This window comes from Pomacea canaliculata, linkage group LG7, assembly GCF_003073045.1.
Source record: "Pomacea canaliculata isolate SZHN2017 linkage group LG7, ASM307304v1, whole genome shotgun sequence".
NCBI classification, from domain to species: domain Eukaryota; kingdom Metazoa; phylum Mollusca; class Gastropoda; order Architaenioglossa; family Ampullariidae; genus Pomacea; species Pomacea canaliculata.
In genome coordinates, this window is record NC_037596.1 from 9,634,365 (window position 1) to 9,647,349 (window position 12,985).

Below are 12,985 nucleotides of genomic sequence, written 5' to 3' on the forward strand. Positions count from 1 at the left end.
ACCTTACTGAAAAGCTGCTGGAAGTAAAGAGCAAAGTACAGCTACTATCAGCCCTGAAAGTTCTTTTGACGGAAAGTTATTGATACTTAAAGTCGACAGCTGAAACACCACACCGAGGACGAGAGATTTTAGAGGACAAGCTGTTAAACCAGGGCCAATACGCTCGTATTTAATATTAATATTCCCTGATAATCATGGTAAACATGAAGCTATGTCAGCACTCATCAGCAGGAATAGCAGATCGAACGATGGGATTTTAATTGTCACAAGTCTGGTTACTGTAGAAGAAGTAGGAGAAAAGATGTCAGAAGGATAAGTGGAGCAGCGTTGACCGGCGGGTTAAGGAGTTTCTTAAACTATTTCTTTAACGCAACACTTTAAGCTCCTGTTCATGTGGTTTCTCAATAATGAAAAAATACTGTTTGTGAAAAGAATGTATCGTTGCAGTCGGATTAGGTGGTCGCTTTAGGTTATGTTCAATTATAGTACAGGACCAGAACTGATTGATAACAATGTTGTACGATAGAATAAAACAGCGAGGCGTAGGACTGATTTTCTTAACGATCTCCACAACTTATCGTATTAGTCACACTCTACGGAAGAAGATTATTGAGATTTAGACGAGTGCTGATAGAATATTTTGTGTTGTGTTCGAAGGAATGAGTCTTGCTAGAAGGGATTGAGACTTGGTACATAGCTAGCTGAACGTATAATTTACCCGAGGGTGAGACTCACTCAAAAGCAAGATGGTTAGGACATAGGAAAAATCTTGTACGTAGTTCATGTGCTTATGAGAGCTCTATTCTGTAACTATTGAAAAAAAAAAAACTTTTGCAGAAAATGGTATCTCATGGGCATGGATGAAATGGTTAGAGCTATGTGAAAAACTATGTTATGACGATGGTTTAAGAGTCAGAAGCAGGACGTACGGAGTAATGGTGGGAGTCTGAATGGAGTATTTTTAATATGGTCAGCGGAGGACTTAAAGGCAGGTGATTTCAGCAAGTCCGTTTTAGTTATTCGTGCGTTATAGACGATTTTAATAACGAGAAAATGGGCGATAGAGGACTAGCGACATGGTAAGAAGAACTAATACTGACTTCGGATATCATGTTGTTTATGTTCTAGGCTGGGTTCGCTGACGATATTGCTATTATTTTTGATACACTTGTAAACTGCCAAAAACGGATAGTAATTTTTTTGTGTCGTATGTATCATAAGACGAGAACTAAAATCGAAAAGGCAGTTGGCTTTTTTAGAAATGGGTGCAAAAACTGGAAAGCGTGTTAAATCATCGAAAAACGCTATTGACGTTGGGGTTGTTAACATAAAATAGTGTTTTGTCAGTAAGATTCTTGCACTTATACTTGTTGTTTCTACACATCTAGCCACTTTTAATAAAAGAGAGTCTTGTTATTAGCTCAGGTTGCGATGACATGGTGATAAGGTTTGTTGAATTAATTATAATAGTTTGTTAGTCATTCGTTTTTTGTGATATGGTGGTATGGCTAGGCTCCGGCACACACTCTTTGGGCTCGGCGAGGGGACTCTGATGGTTTTGTAACTCGCATTCACTATAATAAGTGTAATAGATCTTTAAATATAGCTGGAGCAGTTGGTGGTTTTCAATAAAAGGTTTTAATAAAGAATACTAATGATAATAATAATAAGCGATCGTGCATCGTGCACGCTCATGCTCTGGCATCGTTAACAGTCATATACAGAGGAGTTGTTCAGAATGTTATTGTGCACGGTGTGATCCACAGCCAGGGCATTGTGCAGAGCTACCGCTATTACTTTGACCGGCGTAATCAGACGCTCAAAACACTGGTAAGTCGTACTTTCTAGAACTTTACCTTCGTTGTAGTGTCTTTCTTTGCTGTCCAAGTCTACGAGCTGGGCACTTCGTAGAACTGTAACGGGGCAAACAAGGCTGCAGAATTTCAGTCGTTGACTTGGGAAGCTAATTGCCCTGTAAAGTGATTGAAAGTACTAGTTTCCAAATTCTGTTGACGCGCAAATAGTGGTTCTGCATGCTGACTGCCTGGTCGTACATCTGATCTTCTCACACACCTTAACTTCAACACCTCACCCACACACACACAGACCACTGGCCAACTAGCAAACATCTCCTCGCCGACTATATCATACATGAACTTCCAACAATATGACGGGTGAGAGTGTATCCGGCGCGTGGGGTTACATCTCACACACTCGCCGCCACGCACACGGTTGAGGACAGCTCCGATCTAGAGGTCAATACTCTCGCCATGTCAGAAACATGAGGCTGAGTTCGTGGCCACTGTTATGGAAGCAGGCTCAACTAAGTGCTTTTTGGCGTCACGGTACGATGCGGGTCCGGTTGTGTATTATGGCGTGGTTTATATTATATGCCAGAAGAAATATTATATCTAGTTTAAAAATGTGAATACTATTTGCAAATATCTAGTTTCTAGAATAAATTAACATATAAATTATGTACATAAATTAAAGAAAAGAATGTCAAAAAGTTATGTATAATAGGGTGATTAATGTCAGATATCGCTAAGTTAATTAAAATATATAAGAGAATATAATCAATAAAATATATCTTGTTAAGAAAAAATTTACATAAAATTAAAACTAAATTGAATTTAAAAATATAATTAAAAATATAGAAAAATCAATATTAAGGATTTCTCTAAACCTTTAAAGTACGGAAAACACCACTTCGTCAGGTGTTGGTCCTGCTAGCATGTTTCGTTTTCGTCAAGAAGTCAGAAATCAACATATTGTAATAAGTTCCGTTGTACCGAAGGTAATCAGGACCTAACACCTTAAGTGCCACGGTATAGTTTAATTCGTCGGACCATAAGCGTATATGTGGGTGTTAGCTGATGGTGGGTGGCAGGTGGGTTGAATAGTACGGATGAGAGCTGCAGCAGGGCGAGGCTACCATGAAAGATGGTTGAGAGACAAGACGTAGAGGCGCAGACACTGCTCGCAGTTAGGTTTTTCCTCGTTCGTTTGTAAATTCGCAATTTGACAGGCATTTCAGAACACATGAGAAAATAGATTGATCGTATGTGTGAGCTAGCAAATATGTCTGCATAAACTTTAAGTACAGAGAATCGGCATACATTACCGACTTGTTTATGTCCAACTGTGGTTCGTTTGCTGCAGGACATCTCTGATATCTACTGCATCTATATCAATCCAAGTACTTGAATTGAATATATAACGTACGCCGGACAAGAAGCCAAGACGAGGCTGTACAGTCCTGGGGGGTGAGGGAGGGATGGAAGGTGAAGCATCTTTGCTGGGGGTGGGGGCCTGGAGGCAAACGTTTTCGCATCGAGCTTCTGAACTAAGGAAACGCTTGACGGGCACCGAAGTGTCAATCGTTGTACATGATAATAGAGGTCGCCTACAGTTGATCATGTTGATGCACGGCGATCTGATGTGCTCGCTTGCTTGATGGACTTTGCGCTCGCGACATCAGCTTTCATGGAAAAGTGCAAATGATGAAGGAACTTCTCGTTTTCGTTGGGTGAGATGGTTTCTTTTTGTGATTTTGTATGCTGTGTGAGATTTGTTCTTTCCCTGTTTTGTCATTTCAACTATGTTTTGTAGAGGTTTTTGTTTGTTTTTTTTTTTGTTTGAGGGAGTTGTTGAGAAGTTGAATGTGGTTGTTTGCTTTGTAGTCGTTTGTGTTTTGTTTGTTTGATGTTGGTTGTTGTTGGTGTTTTGGTTTGGTGGATTTTTTGTAAGCGTTTGTAGATGTTCTTTGATGAGTTCGGTTGAGGTTACAGGATGTGAGGATCAGAGTGGCGGATGGGATTAGAGCTAGGAATTTGGTTGTGTACTGAGCAGGAAAGAGGTGACGAAGTGCTTGGATGCCTGGCGAGACCGCAAGGAAGATGGATTTTCACCGCAGGCCGGTATTGTGGTGAGTTCCTGTTTCGGTGAAAGATGTGCTAATAATCAGCCACCAGCGACTCAACCATCGCGAGACTGACAAGCACACACACTGACGCACGCCACACACCCGAGCCACCACCACCTCCCAGCGAGCGACCACCCAACACACAACAACAGCAACAGCAACAGCAACAACAATGGCACTCAGTTCATTTCCTAGGCTGTTAGCATGAGACTCTGTTTTATTGGTCGATTCACTAAGCTTGGTTGGTTAAGAAAGATACAGGTGTATTTCACTGTCTACTTCTGTGGGTGCGAGTATAGAGCTGCTGTGGTGGAGCACGAGACTAAGGTGATGGCTGCGATTCGAAGTATAATCGTGGATAACTGCGTCATGAGGTGGTTGGGTGTGAAAGGTCCCTGGGACAAGGAGCGTGGACAATTATTGCCATAAGGACAGCGATCGGAATTCAGTATATCTTGGTGGGAAGAGGTGGCCATGCTTCGTTTCTGGTATAGTGGTAGGCCGATGAAGAGGAACAATTCTCGTTTCACACGTGAGAAATGGAGTCAGTATGATAGAAGTCGAGGTTTGAGAGTATCAATAAAGATCAGAGAAAATAAAAGAGTAGGGGAAAAGTTCAATACCGACATTGAAATCGACAGGACTTTGATTAGACTTAGCGGATGACTGACTGAAGTGCAGGGAAAAGGACGAATGGGTCACATGGTCCCTGGTTCGCTGGGAAAATTGATAAATGATGATGACAAGGTCATGATAAACCTCCGCGCTAAACAGATCGCTCGAGGTGGCAGTATCGAGTCGGATAAGAGAAGGACATGATGACTCTAACAGATACGTCGTCCTTAGGTTCAGTTGAGGGGTTGCCCTAGGGGTTTACTGCAAAAAACCACCATGAGAGAGAGAGAAAATACATAAACATCGGGATGTAAGCTCTGCTAATAGACGTGTTCATCTTGCAATGATCCTCGTTCCATACTAACTCGTGTGGTCATCTGTTAGTAGAAATAACAGTTTGTCAGAATTAACAGGCGGAAGAGCAGTCTTTCTTAAACAATTTTATAGTTTATGTCTTGTCCCATGGAGAGGTATGGAAAACTTTTGAGAACTATCCAACTATGTGGCATCCAGAACGGTGGCAAGCGCGCACTCATACTACTGTAGAAGGCAGGTAGATCGACTCTGACACTGCGCTCCCCTGCTGTGTCATTGCTGGGGATCGTGTTCAGCGACGCTCGGGTACTGCGCTGTACGAAATTCGTGCCAGGGTTCCCTCTCTTTACGCGCGTGTATGTTACTCCTGGGTGGTTGGGCGCACGGCACATCTATGTGACTGACGAAATTAATTAGGTTAGAGATGAAAAACGCGTGGGAATAATAATAAAGTCATATTAATGAATAATGAGATAATAAAGTATAATTTAATAGATTAAAATGGAATAAGTAATAATAAAATAATAAATAAATGAATAGATCGTGAATAGAATGATGAATAATAATGTGCGCGCAGCAATTGCACGGTCCAAGAGGGGTCACAGTTCTGATCGTAAATGGACATCAATTAGACAGACAATGGGACGTAAGGTACGTAATAGTCGACACACATTATCACTAGAAGTAATGAAGTAACAAGAGAAGATGTAAATGCGCGAATATTGTTTTATGTCATTCATTCGAGCGGGGACTGGCTGGCCTTTCTTCGTTCTGACTGTTTGTTGAGCAAGTGGCTACGACAGGTTCACTACTAATGTTCTGTATGCTGGTCCTTTGTAATGAGTAAATACTGACAACACGGACAGAACGAGTTAAACGATCTAAAAAGTGGTTGTTCCGTACTCTAGCAGGTTAACGGAATGACGTGGGTCAAAAAAGATCTAATTGATCGAGTGGCGACTGTGGCCTGTTTCTTTGATCTTGCTCACTCACACCAAGCTGTTAGATAGTGAGATACAGAGCTGGTAGATGCAGGGTCTCGATCCCTTGCAGTTCTTGCATAGTCAGGCAGTCATATTTGCATTATGTGTTGTACTGTGTATTGATAATTTTGTTTGTGACGTCAAGTTCCAGAAGAGCGATGATAAGACGATGACTGAGTTGTATTGGCAGTATAGATAAGAAAGAAGACTGACACAGAAATGTCAAACAAGCGAGTTGCAAAAGCTACAGAAAATTTTGAGTTACTAATAGTTTTCACAGATTTGGTGTCATTAATTGGCTAGCAAAGGTAAAGTTTGAGTGCTTGTGTTCGTAAAAGAGTTTACAGTATAGATGACTTTTGATGGTGAAATTGTATCAAACTTTATATAATATTGAATATCAAATATTACAACTGATTTTTAATTCTTTTCTAACAGCATAGTGATTCATGGATTTGTTTAAAAGTGATGAAGGAATAGAGTATAGAAATCAGTAGTGGAATTAAAAACTGATTATCAGTTCATTGTGCTTCTTTGTCTGTTTTTTTTGTGGTAGGTCGAGCGGCATTTGTACTTGTGAGACAAGCTTGTGAAATGAGTCTTTTGCTGTGCTAGGGAGCATAATTGGTTCATAGGGCTACGAGCATCGATTCATGTACAAGCACGTTTGCATGTGGGATATGGGGAACAGGAGAGTGCAGAGAAAAGTAAAGACTTTGGAAGATAACACAGAGAAGAAACTTGCAGAAGCAGAGAAGAACTATAAGACAAGCTCAGGAGGGAATTGGAGTTCAGTCAGGCGACTGACCGGAGAAAGCAGTGTGAACAGACGGAAGTGTAGAGGTGAGATGTGATGGCCACCCATATGTTTTGACTGCAGTGCAGATTTAAGAGATGCCACATTTACCCTTGGAGAGTGACAGGTGCACTAAGTTGCGCTGTGTTTATATCATCTCTTGTACTGTCCCTTGGGATAGTATCTTCATTTTCTTGGTGGTTGTTCGTCTTAGAATGGTTTAGTAGAAGCTGATATGTGGGGTGGGCATGTCGCATACATTGGACGAGTGGTGTGTTGCACTAGATGTTGCATGTCGAATACGATTATGGGGATGAGGACAGGTACTTTCAGAGCACAGCACGAGCAATGTTGGCTACATAGATATATTACATTTGATGTGAACTCAATTATTGGTCTATCTCGCAGTTTTGCAGTTGCTGAACAGTTGTTTGGAAAGAAGGATATAAGGCCATATGTCATCTGTGTGCTGCTCAGACCGTGGCAAGAATATGATTTTTAATCCCTGAGGGGATTATTGGTCTGGTTTTTTCTAAATAGATATAAAGGAATTTTTGAGATGCATTTTTTAGTATGGAGAGTGAGACCAATGTGTACTGACATGATAGAGCTTTTAAATTTGGCGTAAATACTATTTTACGGATTTTTGATAAATGCTTGGATCCTGAGTGGTGGAAAGGGATACATCAGTATTGCACCAGTTATCAAGTGATAGAGCAAGCTGATTACAAGTGGAAGCCCGTCAACAAACTTAAATGTGCTTTCTGCAAATGAAGAAGATATTTTCAATAACTACGCCTTGGATGTTAATTTTTGGCGTATTATTACAGCATTAACTCATAATTTTAGATCGAAAATAATTATTTAAGTGCCAGGCCACGAATGATGTTCAAGTGAGTTTCAGTGCAGGCCGAGTAAGTAGACTTACGGTTAGTGTCTCCAATCCTGTTTGTTCCATTGGGGCGATCAAATACGAAAAGCCAAATAAGAATGAACAGGTGAAGATGTCGACTGAACAATGAATAGAATGATTTCAAAGTGAACAACTCCGAGTAGCAGAATGCAGTCGTCGGCAAGATGCAACTGGCTTAGAAGACAGGTCTTATTATTTATCAATTGAGAAGTCAGAGAAACATAGAGACGCGTGTGTTTTTTCCTGACGATAAAGGTTTACACTCATTCACAACTATGTGCTGTAGCTCTTATGTTTGATAAAATGATGCACAATTGAAGAAGTCTCCCTGCAGTGACATTTATAAGGTTAAATTGACTTGCACCCGTCGTGTAATACTATTTCGCTATGGTTATGGTTGATATTTGTTGTCTGCTAACGACGTTCTGTTTACCGTCAGAGGAGTTTGCTTCTGTGAAGATTAGATCGCAGAGCAGAAACCAAAATTGCAAAGTTTTAGATAAGTGAGCACAACTATGTATTTTCAACAAGCCATCGATGTACTCAAGAAAGCCGGTCAGGTGGCCCAGGTGGAGGGATGAGGGAGGAGATTGGGTGGTTTTACCGCCTGAAGCCATCAACGTAAGACTATATTCATTGAGGAAGGCAGCCAGACTGCACAGATGCTCAGGTCAGGAGAAAGAACAGGCGTGCTGGTCGCCGGGAGCGACTGAGAGCATTTGGAGACGCCAGCTCACACACCTTGCAGCTGCTATTGGTGTGACAGGTGCTAGCCGTTGAGTACCGGAGCCGCCCGGGAGGATTAGGAAGCAGGAAGGGTGAACAGTCGATAAAGTCCTGAATCATATCGGACTACAGAAGGTAACACCTCTTTATATGCACTGTCGGCTGTATGTCGAGTAAAGTGTGGTAAATGCATCAGGTGTGAGGATCTGCCAACCTAATTGTTAAAGAAATTGCTATGAGTCTTGTCTGGGTTGGCTGCTACGAGTGTTGGAGACACGAGTCGGTGGTTGATTATAGGCGAGAAGTCGGCTAGACATTTCGTCTTCTCGTGTGTTACACTTCGCACAACACAAGACTTGAATCGATGACCTATGATTATTTGGAAGCTCTGATTATCTACAGTGACCAGTGCGTGGTCTAGTTTTCTAGTGTTCACACCTGAATAAAATCAAATAGGAACAACTTAATTAATTACGTAACTTACGTTATTGAGACTTAATAATAATGAAAAAGTTGTTTATGTATTTGAAATGTATGTATATTATTATTTATTATTAGTGTATTATATAGTACTACACTGGTTTGTGACATTTATCTATAAGAGCATAACATCTCCACAGTTCCGTGCTCTGTGTGGGGTTTGTTTACACGGAAAAAAAAATTACCTGTAACAGATGCCCATCAACCGGCTATACTCCTCTGCAAAAGAGCTTTTGCAGGGAAAACAATAGGAATGAAAGGAGACAAATAGGAGGAAAGTGAAAAGAAGAATTCGAGAATAGACTAATGTCACGAGTAGCGTGAGAAATCTTTCTGCGCGGTATAGAGTAAATGCTAAGAAAGGTTAATTGCAACAGTCTGACAGACAAGCACGACACAAGGTACATGCACCATCTCAGAGAGAAACAATCGAACTGAATCTGGAAAAGAGTGCGTGACGTCCTCAAAACGAGAAAGTCACATGACAGTAGAGGTGTCTGATGACATGACGAACAGCAAAGGGGGCGACGAGCCAACCGTCGCATACGAGCAAAGTCGTGGGTGTGTCGTCACAATGTCAGTTGTTCACAGCAACTGTATCAGTGAGGGTGATCGTTGCGGTTAGCACGACATGGCCAGAGTCTAAATTTAGTTGGTGATCAGTAGCATCCCAGCTCGTACTATTATGAAATGGAATATACAAAATCACTCTACGCACAAATGTTAGTTATTTTATAGATTGTATAATTTTGACATTTTTTGATGGGTGAGATGTTGTTATACTGTTTACAAGGGAGGATCCAGAGTACAAGTTGCACTAGCTCCCTGACGATGTATGATTAAAAATAACTCAGGTTTACAAAAACTTGTTTAAGGCTAAATAGCATAAAATTAGGTTAGATGTCATTTTTTCTAATTTTAAAGTTTTGTTATGAGGTAGGAGTAATGCGCTAATGGGTTAGTGAGACTCCAAGTCTCCCTATGTCCCGGCCTCAACTCGTGAATAAGTCTCGTAAAAAGAAAATTTTTTTTTTTTGATACGGAAGTTCATAAGACTAAAGGTTTAGAATAAATTGATAAAACAAATATTTTTATAAACACACTTTTATTTTAACTGTACTAAAACTGGTAAAATAATTGAGCTCTACGGTTGGGATTTGTTTAATACACAAAACTTAAATATTTTAGCGTGAGGGCGCTTTTAGAAACATTGAAATAAAACATTACTATATATCAATATTTCCAAGAGTAACCTACTTTTATATTTTAAAATAAATGTATAAAAGATCAGATTAGAGGGACAGGACAAAGAATGGGTAATAAAACAGTTTTCTATTTTAAGTCGGCACTGTGTCACTTGACAGTTGACGGAAAGTGAGAGAGTGAGGAGAGAAAAAAATCAGATGAGCAGGACTGGGCAAGGAAGGGCAGTGAAAAGGTAGTTAAACTGAAAACCCAAAGGCCTCTCTCAAAAACATAATTTTCTGAGCTGCAGCAGACATCTCGTGAGAACTTTCAGGCTGTGTTTGATTTGACATCTGGTAATTACTCGACGCTGGAGCTAATCATCCCTTTTGTCGACTGGACTGTGTCCGAAGGAAAAAAGCGTGAATAAAGCAAGATTCAACAGTGGATACATGTCTATGGTCTTGCAACCACGATAGTCATGAGAGTTTGTAAAGACTGCATGATTGTTACAGTTTCATATGGCTGTCTATATTTTATTAACACGATTTGTCTCTTAATTCTATTTCTTATAATGCATTTCAGCTTGTATGGATGCAAGTGGTTCAGTTAGTAGTGTTGTAAAGCTTAACAAAACATTCCATTTCGTGAATGTATCCGTTACAGTCTTACAGTCTTCATCACATCACAGTCACACTTGTCCTGATGCTAGTGGTTCAAATCTTAGGACTGGGCTAACTGCGCCGTTCTTTTTTTAACTGGAAATTTCTGGGGAGAAAGCCTCTTTCGATAAATGTTTTCCCAAACTGGTAAATATTGCTGAGGCATGATTTATCTACAAAGAAGAGAACGAATAATTTTTTTTTAAAGATCTAATTAACAAAATGGATGCACATTATGGTACAAAACTGTACAAATCTGAGGCTAACCACGCATCATAGAAAATAAACCTATTTGTGGAGGGTTATAACATTTATGTGTGGGACCTACACGTATCAAAGAACATAAATTTTGTTCCAATAATGGACATGGGGTTATTAAATAGGTTAAACATTGCTCTGTTTTATCCGTTACAAACCTACTAATTATTTTAAATATTAAAATGAAAAACTGCATTTAAACAAAGCGCATTCAATACATTCATGACACAGCTTCACTCTTCACTTTTATTTTTATTATTCTCTTTCCTTCTGATCCTTTGTTAAACCTAAAATAAAACTGAGATATTGGAAAATGTCTCTGAAAAATATTCGTATTTTATAAAAAAAATTAAGATTGGTTGTTTGATCGATTAAACGTGAAAACGATGTGTAGAAATTATTTTAAAATTCACTCAAACAGATTTAAAGTCGTCTATAGTTTATTTATACAGTTTACTAAAAAAAGCAGTGTGAACTGACAAGATGTTAGCACAATTACATTATTATCATCTTATCTGCGACATAAACCAATTACTACATCGCGCAATTCTACAACAGTAAATAAAGATCGTTGTAAACGCCTTTTACTTGATGAGAATGAGGAATAGATAATGTTGGTGTTGGTGATGGTGATGGGTGTTGGTTGTTGGTGATGCTGTGGTTGTGGTGGTGGTAGTGTTGTATCCTGTTTTCAAGTTGTGTATGGATATGTGAAGCTGGAAACCCTGACTGTAACTATAAACAAATTAATTCGTCGCTTATTCCCCAACTCCACAGCTATTCTGATGGCATCGTGAGAGCAACTACTTGGAAAAGGCTTGTCACTTCGTCCAGAGCACTATGGCAAGTGTTCAACAGTCAGATAGTCATCATGACAGGTATTGTGAGAGTAGGTAAGGAGCTTTGTGGGAACTATATGACGCGAGGAAAGATGGCCGAAACACATTTTGTTTTGTTTTGTTTTGTTTTGTTTTGTTTGTTTTTTGTTTTTGTTTTTGTTTTTGTTTTTGTTTTGTTTTGTTTTGTTTGTTTTGTTTTTGTTCAGATATTTCTCGATCCTCTTACTGATTTAAATAAACATTTTTACACTGTATTTTTTTTCTCACTATAAATTTTACTATGAGTCATAAATCTGTGTGCATCTTAGATGCGGCAGGTCGGGCTTTATTTATGCTTCTACACACTTTCCTTCCTCTATCAGGATACCTTTACCTCGTCCTACCTCCGATTTCTCGTGTTGTAGGAAACGAGAGTCAACTAAGGTAGTCCGAAAGTAGTCGACATTTGTTAAAACCACAATAAAACATGGTGAATAGGATCGGGTCAAGTCTACCGCTTATTATGCTTGCATTTCTTCAATATAAATATTATGTAAAACGAAAGTAGTCAAACAGTTAAGAAGCAGACTCCCGTGATGCACCTTCACCGGATAAACATTTGTCAGTCCGAACATTACAGTATTCTGCAATAAAGCAAACGACGTCTTAACACAGTAATTAACTTTAGGTAGATCATGGTGATTGTATTCTGACATTTACCTATTATTTTGTTTATGTGATTTTCATATTTTTTCTCATCTAAAGTCGTTTGACAGGACGATTCTGTATGGCGGTCTTAGAATATTTACTAATGCACGTTGATTTGACTTGCTTTCAGTAGTTTATTATACGTGTTTGTTTTAGTATATTATATAGGACACTGAACAAGTGTGTCATCTCAGTCCTATTGACAAGGCGACTGCTAGACGAAGACAAGTTTAAGGTTTGAAGCAAGGAATTAACCTCTAAAGTTAACCTTTAGCCCGTGATTTACTGCTACGCATCATGTTGTTTATAGACGCAAACGAAATGTGTAATCTATGTTGTTATGCTCATCCTTTGACTAATGCGATCTGACAGAAAAAGAAACCCATGTTGCTATCGTCACATCAAAATGTCTTCTGACTCTCACAGTCACCGAATTTTTGACGAAGATAAGTTTTGCTAATAACTTTGTAATCAAACTGCCATCTGCCTAAGAATCGTCCCTCGTGTGGTTGTACAGTCGTTCATCGTAGACCTCAGTGCACACGACTGGTAGTCCTGGTGAGAACTGTTGCAAACATCTCGGCGCTTGTCGAAGTTAAAT